Source organism: Pygoscelis adeliae, unplaced genomic scaffold, assembly GCF_000699105.1.
Source record: "Pygoscelis adeliae isolate BGI_AS28 unplaced genomic scaffold, ASM69910v1 Scaffold320, whole genome shotgun sequence".
NCBI lineage: Eukaryota > Metazoa > Chordata > Aves > Sphenisciformes > Spheniscidae > Pygoscelis > Pygoscelis adeliae.
Window position 1 is genome coordinate 546,009 of NW_008823967.1, and position 12,029 is coordinate 558,037.

Genomic DNA, 12,029 nt, shown 5'->3' on the forward strand with positions numbered 1-12,029 from the left:
TGCTCTGCGACTGGGATTTCAGATTTTGTGACTCCAGGGCAGCCAGATCCAATATATGGGAGCAAAGCACCTGAGTTTCCCCACTCCAGCCGAAGCCGCAGGCTTGGGACCTGGGGCAGCGAAACTATGATAACTGATATTCATGTGGGAAGTTTTTGAATTACATTCTCAGAGATTCAGTTCACTGCAAATTTCAAAATGTTTGGGGGTTTTTTTGGTCCAAATCAAAACAAAGCAAACAAAAAGCAGCAAAAAATAAAAGTATTTCCATCAAACTGGAAATTCTCCTTTTTGATCAGCTCAGCAGCAGGATTATTAGAAAAATGAAGTAAAAAGCACAATCAGGGGAATCTCCATTCTTACTAGAATCAACCATTGTGGCAGCCTCCTCCCTGAGAATGGACTAAAGCAGCTTGATAAAAGCAAACTGAAAGCTGAGAGGCAATAAAGTAACTATCAATATACCTAGGGAAAGCACTGGGGAGGATGTCAGTAATTTCAGGTAAAGGACAATTTTGACACACAAAGAAAAGGGGTTTTGCAATCCATGAATATATTTTAAGCTGAAATGAGACAAATACTCATAACCATTAGAGACGCTGAGTTCTGATGCCCCAAACTCAACCCTGGAGTCTGAAAGAGTTCAAGATGTTTATATGACACAATAGCTGGAAATAGTGGACTAGACCCCTGCATCTAAAGTAAACGAGGTGTTGAAGAACATCATCCTCCACGCTCTGCCCATGTAAGCAAGCAGTTGGGAGTCAGTGGTGTCTACCTGTATTTAATGTCACCCAGCAGTCAGGATGTATGTAGGCTATATACCTGATCCTATAGGTTGGGGATGTCTGTGTTTCACTTTTCAGCACTTACTCAAAACTTTCCTTCCATTTCTGGTTTTGCTGCCTCTGTAAACTTCATTAAACTTGGCAGATCTGAGGTAAAAAATAAATAAGGGTCAGTCCCAACATGTGAGTAGATTTACAGCCACGACAATATTTTGTTGGAACCACGGAAATATGTACATACCAAAAGATAGTAATCTTACTGTTGTAATCCTTGTTCTGCCTGCCCCAGCCCATCCTACCCAGCTGTACGTTACTCTGAAATTCTCCACTGCAGATAAATGGATGGGGCTTGGAGGTTGCAGTCCTTTAGGCAGCTATGAAATCTCAGCATTGAGGTTCCACTTCTGTAGGGTGTCAGAAACAGCGTCTGTGTTCCACAAATAACAGAAGCTATACTTTCTCACGTGATATCTTTCCAGAATTACAAACTTCCCATACATTTCCCTGCCCTCAGGAAAGTTAATGCCTTGTTTCATATTTTAAATTAAGCTTCAAGTACTCCAGTGGCTCTCCTGTGCAGAGGCTTTGGCCAGGCATGGATTGATCTGGGAGTGAAGGCAGAGGCAAACAGACCTTTAACTCTCGGTGTGCAACAGAGACTCGGCCGTGGCTGCTGGCCTCCTTGTCATGTCAGGGCTACATCTGCCCCAGGGGTAATAGCTGAAAACTACTTCAAAGTTATAAAAGTAAAAGGCTGAATTTACAAAAATGGGAAACAGCAGTTTTGTGACAGTTTCTTACTAGAGGAAGTACATGTAAACATGTTGTGTAGTGAGTGTATAATATAGCACACGTGAAGTCATGAGCATGATCACTGGCGTGAAGGTCGGTGGTGTTCTTGCTAAACAGCATGCATGCAAATAGCACAAGTCTCTTAACATTACAGGGCCCTCTTGGCTGTGTCAAATATTTTATGGGATTATTTCTGTACAAGCTATTTCTAGATGTGGCCTGTGTCAGAGGTTTTGGCTGGCTGGATATCTAAGCATCTGTTTACAAGTGTCAGGATGGATGGAATGTTATCAAGCACAGCCAGAGGGAACTGGAAAGGACACATCGGCTGGTGCTCCACTTCAGGGCTACAATTGTTCCAATTAAAAATAAAATAAAATAAAAAAACACACTAGGTAAATGTCACTGCCATTGTGTGAAGCCATTTAAACATTGCATTTGCGAATTACTTCGGGGCTGATATCTAAAGTGCACTGGGCTCAAGTCAACAATGACAAATAAAAGCACAATTCAACTCCACCACCACAGAGAAGAGAAACACGGGACTGGCATAGAAGTTTGATAAAAGACCTCTTTTCCCTGTTTGGCTGTTTGCTCTTTCTGCTCACTTGGTCAACATTATAAAAATCCTTTAAAAAAAAAATCTTCAAAGAGAAAGAACAGGAAAAAACTGACATGCTTAGATTTAATTTTATATACAATGTGTCACTCTGTATGTATGTGGTCATTTCAAATGCATAAAGCATATCTGAACAAATTTCATTTAAAAAAGACAAATGTGCAGATTGGAGAGGATTACGACAAGCCAAGTTAAAAGCATGAGGGAATGCAAGAAATCTACAAGAGGAGTAAGGAAACCTATACCATGACCAGAAAAATGACCTTGTTGGCAAAACATAGATTTATGAGTATGATAACTCACATAATAGGACTTTCTAATAGTAAAGGATATAGCTCTGCACTGATCCTGAACTCCAGACAGGGGAGGAGGTTGGACTCATTAAAAGCCTCTGGGTGACAGTGAAAGAAGAGGAGGACACAACTGCTACTGTTGTTAGACCAAGCCATCTGAACAGAGAATATCTGGCGTGAAAGCCTTTTTTATGAGTAACATGACAAATCATTCAAAGCGTAGGACCAGAGAGTCACGGGAGAGTTTAACTGTCCAAAGAACGGTCAGGAAAGCAAAACATCAGGACAGAGATCAATTAGCAACCTCTAAATTTAAAAGAATCGGTCACCATTTCTGGTGCAGTAGAAAAAACAGACAGAGGAGGGGCTCTTTGGATGTGGTTCTAACCAGTGAAGTGTAGTTGTTTGAGAACAGGACAATGAAAGGCAACTTGCAGGCAGTGAATATGAAATTATACAGTTCGCAATCCTAAGGAAGAAAATAGGGGAAAGGAGAAAATCATGGACTTCAAGCAGGCAAACTCCCACCAACTTAAGTCAACAACAAAGTCAAAGGAAAATGTAATTAAGTTGTTGTGGCAGAGAACATAAGCTACCCCTATCAGAAGGGAAAAGTACTGAGAGATGAGTTTAGGTAAGCCAGAAGCTTTTAATTGATCTCAAGATCACAAAGTTCCACCTGTAAAGTGGAAATCAGATCAAATTCTAAAACATATAAAATAACAGCATATATGTATAAAACCAATCAGAAAACTAGGGCACAAAATCAACATACAGCTAGAAAACACTTCAAAAGGTAATGTGCATTAATAATAAGGAAGAGCAAGGAAAATGTTGATTGTTTTTCCTGTCTATTTGCGGAGTGTGGGGGGGGGGAGGCAATGACATAACTGACGATCCCAAGAAAGTCAGAGTATTTAAAACCTTTTTTGCATGCCAGCTGCAGGCACACAACTAGCATAATTAACATTCATGACAAAGGGCTAAGAACTCAATCTAAAACAGGGAAGAAATAGGACAGGAGAGCATTACGAAATGTTCTCAAGTCAGCCAGACCAAATAGACGATGGCCTGGGATATTTTAAGAATGAGGTGAATTAGTCAGATTAGCTATTACTTGACAATTCATGCAAGATGGCTAAGAGATATGACTGGGAAAGGACAAAAATAACAGCTGCCTTTTAAAAGAAGAGGGGAGAGAGGAGAGGAAGAAGAGCCTAGAAATAATAAACTAATCAATTTAATTTCAACTCTCAGAAAAAAATGTCTAGAATCAATCAAACTATTTGCAAACACTTGAAAGATAGCAGAAAAAGTAATAGCATAAAAAGTAATTTATTAATGCATATCTTTTTAAACTCATTTACTTTACTTTGATACTGTCATACCCCAAAATTAGGGTTTTACGGGGAACTTTATTCAACATTTTTATTAACAATCTGGATAACAGTCTTATTAAACTTGCAGATGAGACAAAGTTGGAAAGAAGTGCAAACATAAGTGTGTTGGAAGACATAATTCAAATTCAGAATTATCCTGAGGAATTGCAGTAGTGGAATGAAAAATGGATGAAATGCAACAGGGATGATATACTGCATTTAGGTGGGAATAATCAAATAAAATAAAAAAAAGACAGGCCAGGGAATTACTTTTTAAGAATTAATTTTTCAGAGGACTACCTGGAGGTAATAGGTCACAAACTGAAGATGTATCAAAAGTAACAATCTATTGCAAGACATAAGGAATAAGCTGTGATCTATAAACAGCAGTATAGCCCTCAAGCATTCCTTTTCTTGGTACTACTAGAACCGTTGGGTAGAGGACTTGGTCCCTTTGGGGCACTACACTTCAGAAAAGACATGGGCCAACTGGAGAAAGCCGAAAACAGTGCAAGTGATTAGAGGCAAAGAGAATGTGATCTACAATGAAAGATTTTAAAAATAGAGATTATTTGGCCTAAGAAAGAGAAAAAAGTGAAGCGTAGATGGCGATTATTTTCCAATACAGAAGAGAATTTTATTTCTATCTACCATGGATAGAAGAATTCAGAAATTTAAATTGTAGCAAGAATAAGGATTAGGCATTAAGAAAAACATTCTAATAATAAACTTGTGAATTTCTGATACAGATGGCTTTGGTAGGTAGAGGGGTGTTCACCACTGAGACTTGTTAGAAAAGTTAGTCAAGAAAATACCAAGAATTATGTAGGAACAGTTAATCCTTCTCTGGGACACACGAATGAACTACATCAGGAGTAGGTAACCTGTAGGTTTCAGCTGCATTTGGCTCCTCAGTAATTCAAATGTGGTTACCATGTCAAAATGATGATACGTCAAGAATGTCAAGTACATGATGAGCAGGTGGTCTGTTCTGGTATGGGAGCTACTGCTCAGTGTGAGTCTCCACCTATGAAAAGAAGGAGTCATCAGGTCCTGTTTAGAGCTAAGTCACCTATTTTCCTGGAACCCAGCTTTGTATTCAGCTTGCCTCTCATTCCATGATGGAGCTCTGGAGTCCTGTAAGAACATTGTTGTTCATAGGACTCCTGCTTCTTGGCCTCTCCAAGGCATATAGAATCATAGAATCATAGAATAGTTTGGGTTGGAAGGGACCTCTAAAGGTCATCTAGTCCAAGCCCCCTGCCGTGGGCAGGGACATCTTCAACCCACAGACTAGTGGGTCTGATTTTTACACCGGATTAGATGAATGATACAGAATAGGGTTGGGAAGCACATGAATGAACATGATCCTTTGGGAGAGTCAAAGTGCTCTCTCACATCATCTTATGAACTTCCATGTATATAACAATATCCTGCTTTGAAAGACACTCCTCTGTAGAGCATTTGAATGATATGCTAACAAAATAATATTAAGACAAGATTTTCCTCTACCGATGTTGTGTTTTTCTCAAAATGGTGAGTTGATGTAAAAAACCCAAGCTCTTCAGAAAAAGGTTAATGTCATCCTCAATAGAAAGAGTATCAGTTATGTACAGAACAATATGCATTCTATCAGCCTGTCTGTCTTGAATCCCTTGCTGTCACACACACTTAAGACCTGTCAATTACAGACTTGAAGCTGAATCGTAAATTAAAGAATGCTACTGTTCCTCAAACTAGCAGACTTATAAAAACAACAAAGTTACTCTGTGGTTTTGTTTTCATTCTTCAACTAGCCCAAGAAATTTAAATCTCCTGCTTCATACACTGTGACCTTGGTCAAATTGTTGTCTTTTGCATGGTAACACTAGTGTGTTAGCTTAAAGTGAATTTGCGTACCCAAATAATCAAACACAGTCTCTGCTCTAGCTTCTGTGATCTCCTTTCCACCTAAATCTGACAGACAAGAGAACTTGGGGTGGAAAGGGGAAACATGAACATGCAGCAAAAGTTGCAGAAAAATGCTCATAAAATGTGGGTAGACAACGAGTGCATGCTCTGAGCAATAAAATGTAAAACACTTTGAAAAGTGAACCAGTTAGGCGTCTAACATATTGGAATTTAGGAATCTACATGCAGGAAAGCTATCCGAGAAAGCCTTGTTTAATGTTCTTAAGCCTTTGAGACACTTTAGACACTAGCATTTTAGGCAGAAGCTTCAGTGGACAGATAAACTTGTGCTATTGGCAGAAGGAAATGGAGGACAATGTGGACACACAGGTGTAGGAAGTGGTCTCAGGCTCTGGATTTCAGTTTTGCAGTATGTGCCTGGTCACAATCTTCAATAAGCACTGAAAAGACTAAGGATGGGGTTCACTTAAGATCCACAGGGCAACACTTGCACATTATTTATCTTTAAACTGATTTGTTTTTCATTGTTCATTTGCAGTAGTTCTTCTGGCTAATGTACCTGTAGGATGCAGGACAGCCTGTGTAGTGCTGGAAGCAGGCCAGCACACTAGGTTTGAAATTCCTTGCCTTAAAAAAAGGGGCACTGAATATACTAGCTGAATCAAAACCTTCACTTCTACTATCCTCCATCTCCCTTCTTCAGAAACAAAGCAAGCAAAATACCTCCATTGTCACTTTTCTTTTCCCAGAGAACCAGAAATTCAATTTATTAATTACACAGTCTGATAGGTTTTCATTTTATATTAGCTGTAGATAAAGACATGATGGATGCCTTAGAAACAACGGAGAGCAAGTGACTGCAGGCTGTGGCAGGGTGTTCCTTCATTTTCCTTTCTCACTTTGCCTGTGCCTTCCTCTCCTGCATGCATGTTCATATTGATTCCTTGGAGATTAGTTCATTAAAGAAAATTCTCTGTTTCCACAGATATGTGTTGGTTAGGTAATTATTCTGCTTTCATGTAAAGTATTCAGGGGAGTTTTGCTCTGTAGCTTTAAAGGAAGTAACCCAGACAACCCACAACCTAAAATTTTCCACATATTCAGAGGCTGAGAGCAGAGCTGCTATTAAATATTGTTTTTATTTTTGCATACAGCAAGCACTGTGCATTCCCAGCTCTTGGTACAACTCTGATCATGGTTAGAATATGCATTTTATTAGTGTGGTTTCTTTCCATGGCAAGCAATGATGTGCCATAACAAAATAACCTAAATGGTACTTTTTTCTGCAATTCAATTTATGATGGAAATTTAGATTAAAAGAGTGCTTCTCTTCTTTCAGCTATTCTTATATCTTAGATGAATAGAGAACATTAAGAAGGTAAAGTGAGGAAAGAGGAGGCATTAACCTACACACTGCACAGAATTTTGAATTGCTCCTATCCTACGAACAGAAGTTTTAATGGAACACACAATATGTGCTTAAAAGATTGATTTACTCCCTATAAAGGTTATCACTTAAGTTTCACACAGCACCAGTGGACTTTTTTTTATTTTCTTAAGTTTTCTAAAGTCATGACATAAAGGGGGAAACCCACATTTATCTGAACAATTCTCTATCGTATTTCTAAATGACTAACGTGTTCCTTTCACATCCTCCATTTTTTCGTTACCATCTAAGTATGATCAGTAGAGATTAATTGGAGAAAGATGTTATATTACTGAAAAAATATGGATTCGTAATCCCTGTGCCTGGAGGCCAGTAACAAGTGGAGTACCACAGGATCGATGCTTGTACCTGTCCTGTTTAACATCTGTATCAATGACCTGGAGGAGGTAATGTGCACTCTCATCAAGTTTGCAGGTAACACCAAACTGGAGGGACCAGTCAATACGCTCAAGGACAGGGCTGTCTTTCAGTGGGACCTAGACAGGCTGGAGGAATGGGCTGATGGGAACCATGTGAAATTCTGCCAGGACAAATGCAAAATCCTGCCCTGTGAAGAAAGAAGCCTGTGCAGTGATACAAGCTGAGGACTGACTGCGTGGGGAGCAGTCCTGCTGAGAAGGACTTCATGAACTTGGTAGACAGCAAGCTGACGTGTGCCCCAGCAGCAGTGAAGGCCAACAGCATCATGGGCTGTGTGAACAGGAGCACAGCCAGGAGATCAAGAGAAGTGATTATCCCCCTTCACTTGGCAGTCACGAGATGACATCTTGCATACTGCATCCAGTTTTTCACCCCTCCCTACAAGAGACACATCGCCAAACTGGAGTGAACCTAGTGGAGGGCTGCCAGGATGCTCAGGAGCTGGAGCATCAGCCCTACGAGGGGAGCCTGAGGGATGGGGCTGCTTCAGCCTGGAGAGGGGAAGGCTTTGGGGGCACCTCAGAGTAGCCTTCCCCTTGCTACAAGCAGGTCACTGAGAAGACAGAGCGAGGCTCTCCACAGCAATGCATGGTGGCAGGAGAGACAATAAGCATAAAAGTTGAAATGAGAAGTTCAGACTGGAGAAGAAGGGAAACCTTTTTCCCCATGAGGACAGTGCAGCAGCGGAACAGGTTGCTCCAAGATGCTGTGCAGTCTCCATCCCTGGAAGTTTTTGAAACCTGAGTAAAGCCCTGAGCAACAAGGTTTGATCCTGCATTGAGCAGGAGGTTGGACTAGGGAGCTCCTGAAGTCCCTTCCAAGCTGAATTTTCCTGTGATTCTACACTTGTAGACAAACAAGTGAAGAACAAAACACAAAGTAAACACAAAGTAAACACAAAGCAAAGAAAATAAGATAAAAACATAGATTTAAGCTGCAGGTGAGAATACAGAATATGAACAATGTTGTGATTTAATTTCAGTCTCCTGCAGTTTTTCATGAGGTTTTGAAAAATAAAAACTGTTTTTTGTAATTTAATATAAGTAGTTCCTCACTCAAGAGAAACACATTCATACCCACTTAAACTGGAATTTCAAAATACTCAGACTAGACCTCAGAGTCTCAGGCCTCGTCTAAAAGCTCAGCAGGTAGAGCAATATCAATTAAGAGTGCATTTTGCAATATTGTATTGGCAAAATGCCCAGCAACAAAAAAGTCACTTTATTTCCTTCCAGTATAAACTCTACCAGCCAAAGAAACCCCTTTTTTCAAGCATGGAGCCTGCATGTGGACCCCGTTATATTGATCTAGAAATTTATATATTAAAATAACTTTTGCTGACTATAGAAAGCTATTGCCTGCTAAACCAAGCAAACAGAGTTTGACTGGTGTAACTCCACCTATGGCAGATTTTACCAATATAACTACCTTTATGCTGTACAAGCACAGACATAAGCCAGCGCTTACAATAGGCATTTACAGCTAGTTTTGCAGAAATTACTGCCACTCATAATATAATGTGCACTAGCTGTAGCCACTTTAAAGGGAAGGAACCTCCTCCAGATGAAGAACTATTATGAACTGAGCAGCTGGAATCCTATTTGACATCTTGTTGATAAACATTGCTTTATACACTAACATAAACAGAGAGCAAAACCAGATTCAGCCATCATTTCACCATCTGCGCCTGGTTCCAGAGCATCATGCTCAGAAAGGAGAGGACTTTGAATATGCTGTTTGGAATGGACTGAAGTGGGAACATGTACAGAGAAAAGAGTACTTACATTAGCTGGTGTTGGTAATATTGGATATTATGTCAGAACAAATGGTCAGAATTCAGGTATCCTTACTGAGTGTATTCAAGCCAGACTTGCTTTTCCAGGCTTTTTAAAGGGATTGGAAAGAATCTGGAAGAGTGATAATACAGTGTAAACGAAAAAGAAAAAGGGAAGTATATAAGCATGCATGAAATTATACATAGTTTGAAAGGTAGATGTTTCCTAACAGATGTATAAAGACTATAATCAATTCCTGTATTGTTGCTGAGCTAAATGTAAGATTCATGCTTCATAAGATATCAAACTCATATTCTGAAGCTAATTTGTCTTGGTGATTAAAATACTACCACAGACTAAATGTATTGTAATATCCCCTGCAAATACTCCAATGAAACCGAGTATACTAGTTATTAAAAAAAAGACAGACTTTCTTCTTTTTTCTTTTTTCTTTTTTTTTTTAATAAGAGAGAAGCCAAGAGATCACTGACCATTTATTATGCTATTTACTTGTATTGGAGCAATGAAGAAAATTCAAAATATTTATCCTACAGACACATAACACACACCCTAGCACTTTTGCAGTTCCAGCACTAGCTGTAGACAGTGTGGAGACTTGAAACATAATTTAGGGGAGAAGTCCTAATTATTAAAAACCCTAAAAATACAATTCTTTTGTTTTCCAATTTCAGAAAATCTATTTCACAAATTTTCAACCCCCTCCTACCTGTGTACTGATGACCTTCACCACTCCAAAGCCCCCCTGCTATCCCAAGCCAGGACCCCAAAACAGCACCTACCTACACTCTTACTAGTCTCCTGTCTTCCCAGCCCCATCCACGCCCCCACAAGCTTTCTGACTGAAAACTACTTCAGCTGCTTTTGCCTAAATCGGGTCTTGTTGTCAGTGAACTGTGTTTGACATTAATCCCCATGAAACTAAACCACCTGCCATGTGAAGAAGTAAAAAACACTTTCTAGTATACAGAAAGTGCAGGGAGGTATAAATCCAGAATATGTAATAAATGTACTGATTTATTATTATCAATGCTTATTTCTACATATAATGAGGGAGCAGTAAAGTATTTTCCCTGGTTTATCTATGTGGTATTTAAATGTTCAACTCTCACTGCTACGTGGCCAATACAAATAGTTTGTAATAATCTCAGATCTTACTATGTTACAGGAATGTTGTATTAAACAAACACCATAAACATCTCTGGAGCTGGAATACAAGTCTTCCTCTCCTAACACAGTGCTCCAACCACAAAACTACAGAGTCAGGATCAGGTCTGTGGTTTCAATGTCTAACCCAAGGAGTTACTAATCATGCTTTGCCATAGCTTCAGTAGCAGCAGCTAAGAATGAAAGGCCTGAGGAACAACCGCTGGTTTGGCAGCAGACGCATCTCCCAGGAGATGTGGATATGAATCCCCTAACCAGTGGCAAGAACTGAAACTTAAATGTCCTTTGCACCTATATTAATGGAAGGGCTATGGTATTGCTTGACAATGTTGAAAGAATATAGAGTTCTCTTTCTGTGATTTTTCAAATGAGGAAAAGGCAAGACATGGTTCTGGTGTATGAATAAGAAAGATGTATCTGTGTGCCCTTAGTTTAAAACCTCAGTGACACTTCTGGCAGATAGTTATCAACATGTCAGATTTCAATTCCCTTAAGCCAATCGAAAATTGATGAGGTCAAATCTCATGGTCCATCTTGCCCCAGCTACGTGTTTTTACCCCCCGCCATTTGGTCTGGCACTCATGGGAGCGGGCAGAGAGCCAGCCTGGAGTGACAGCCTGGCTGAGGACTGATCACTTGCTCCTTGCAGGTCAGTCTCTGAGGCACATGAGCTCCCTGAAGCCAAGCAGCACCCAGTCGCACAGCTCATGGTGCAAGAACAAGGGAAGGGCAGCGAAAGGTGCCAGGAACTGCACTGTCCCCGGCCACTGTAACCCAACAACTTCCATGTGGTGGCACCAGCATTGGTGTTCATCGAACCACAGCAGGGAACTCGGGTGAGCTACAATTCTCTTCTATTCTGGGTTAATTTCAGAGGGGGCTCTGCATCATGGCTTAACAAATGATTGTGAAACTCTTGCAATATCGGCTTGTGTGGCTCTTGTCCCACCTCCGTTGTACGAGGAAGCCAGATGCTGAGCCAGCACGGGGCACGGGGGGGCTGCTGCAAGGGCCTTAAAGATCAGTATGTCACTGCTTAAGTCACCTTTGCGCATGTGGGTCTATCTCTGGTACTTTGTCAACGTAAATGATGCCTAAATAAAATAAACTGATTGCACTATGCTCATTTTGACTGTTTTCTTTCCTAAGGTGTTTCTCAAAAGAGAAATCTATATTACTGCAAGAAAAGTCCAAGCAGGCGTTCTCCCTTTTCCTGTAGCTCATGTCGACACTCGCGTTACTTAGCCCTGCGTGTGCTCTGCCGGACACCCGGCCGAGGAAGGTGCCCGTCATTGCACTTCAGCCGTTCAGACCCACTTCATTTCTACCTGGCAGCCGCACGCACGGCACGCTGACGCCCCCTTCTCACTAACACCGGATTCACCGCCTTCCTGAAAACAAACCCAGGCGTCCGCCCTGC

The 12,029-nt window shown here is 40.6% G+C and overlaps 1 long non-coding RNA gene across 1 annotated transcript; it reads right to left on the reverse strand.

Moving 5' to 3' along the window:
* Positions 1 to 546: 546 nt before the first annotated feature.
* LOC103917281 lies at positions 547 to 9,544 on the reverse strand. The gene is made up of 3 exons (XR_663619.1): positions 9,434 to 9,544; positions 1,030 to 1,215; positions 547 to 935 (listed from the first exon to the last, which is right to left on the reverse strand). It is a non-coding gene; the product is annotated as an uncharacterized LOC103917281 (long non-coding RNA).
* Between the last annotated feature and the right edge of the window lie 2,485 nt (positions 9,545 to 12,029).